The sequence below is a fragment of the Temnothorax curvispinosus genome, unplaced genomic scaffold, assembly GCF_003070985.1.
Source record: "Temnothorax curvispinosus isolate PA1 unplaced genomic scaffold, ASM307098v1 QBEX01018531.1, whole genome shotgun sequence".
Classification (NCBI taxonomy): Eukaryota; Metazoa; Arthropoda; class Insecta; order Hymenoptera; family Formicidae; genus Temnothorax; species Temnothorax curvispinosus.
Genome location: NW_020228311.1, coordinates 1 through 1,408, shown reverse-complemented (window position 1 = coordinate 1,408; position 1,408 = coordinate 1). Strand labels below are relative to the sequence as shown.

The following is a 1,408-nucleotide window of genomic DNA, read 5'->3' as shown; positions in this document are numbered from 1 at the left end:
AAGTGTGGTAAGTGCATTATTGGTAAATTATTGAAAATGCTGAGAAAGAAACATGAAACTCTTACTTTCAGTCCTGCTGTGTCTTAAGGAGGGAGCCTCATGTAAAATGACTAAACAAGTAGGTTTAAAGACAATGGTATTTAGTTATCTACATGCATGCCAAAGGGCAAGTCGATTGGTCGAATAGTTTATCAGTAATCTTGCACGCCAATTTGAAAAACATGGTTTTGAGAAAAACGCGTTTAAAGTTTCAAGTTCTCGGAGCGCGCGCTTTACTTGCGTAACGCTCAGGTATAAAATCGCCTATTTCAAGTTCGAATTTCGCTCTGGAACTTTGTGGAAACATATTCTAGAGATATTATACTAATGATTTGTGCAATAAAATTTTTTAGATTTTTTTTACTGGTTACATGAGGCTCCCCCCCTTAAAATACACTTGATCTACTCTTAATAAATATGATGATTAACTTATCAACTTAAATCCTGTATTTAGTATTTCTCATGCATAATATTGTAATTTTTTAAATCTTTTTTCAGATGCATGTGGCAAACAATATAAAAGAAATTTTTCGAGATCAAAAGTCACAGGCTTCATAAGTACGTGGCTTCGAAGTAATTCAAAGAGGAGAGCCATAAATAATGTTGATTTGCCAAGATAATAAAAATTTTTCAAAGGTCGATTACCTCCCCTGTAGGTACAGATACTTTTTTGTTATGTTTTTTGCAATGTCAAAATAGAGGTTGTCAAAGGAAAATATATGAAATTCTATAACTACAGGTATAAATGTAAAAATTTGTTTTACAGGTGACAAGAGGTAACAACGAAAGCAAGACTATATACACGAGTGGTTATAACCAAGATGAGTCGATATTCGCATGGCTATCCGTAAATGCAGCGCAGAAGCATTTTATTTTATTTTGTATCGCAAAAGTTCGTAAAAAAAATTGAAATAGATTATTCCCAATTATGTTTGACATGTGAGAATGCTTATCAATTAACTATCGACGGTTAAATGCCATAAAAATTTCAACCAATTTGTAACAAATCAGTATTAAAATACATAATATTATGTATTATTTTATGAATATTTATTTCAATAACGTTTCCCACACTATATTAATCTACGCGCTTATAATGCGCTTATAATGCGCTTTTTGAACAAATTTTGAGCGCGCTTTGAACGCTATAAAACTGCATTTTTTCCTGCGCTGGTTTTACGCGCTTATAAACGCTTTTTCTAGTGGATTTTGAAAGCGCTTTTAAAGCGGTAATATGCTTCTAAAGCGCTAAAAAAGCGCTGAATTCCTGCACCCGCAGTAGCGCTTTCAAAACGCTTTTCAGGCGCTGTTGTGCTACATGGGCAGATTACGAAGATATCGAATCTTTAAATAATCTAGATGTTACTAA

At 33.2% G+C, this 1,408-nt stretch overlaps 1 long non-coding RNA gene across 2 annotated transcripts; it reads left to right on the top strand.

The window, feature by feature from the left end:
- The first annotated feature begins 29 nt into the window (after window positions 1–29).
- Window positions 30–1,077, top strand: LOC112468477. 2 transcript variants are annotated; one of them, XR_003042405.1, is made up of 3 exons: window positions 30–118; window positions 538–695; window positions 806–1,077. It is a non-coding gene; the product is annotated as an uncharacterized LOC112468477 (long non-coding RNA). The 2 variants fall into 2 exon arrangements; XR_003042406.1 differs by having other exon boundaries at window positions 33–118; window positions 538–691.
- Window positions 1,078–1,408: the final 331 nt, after the last annotated feature.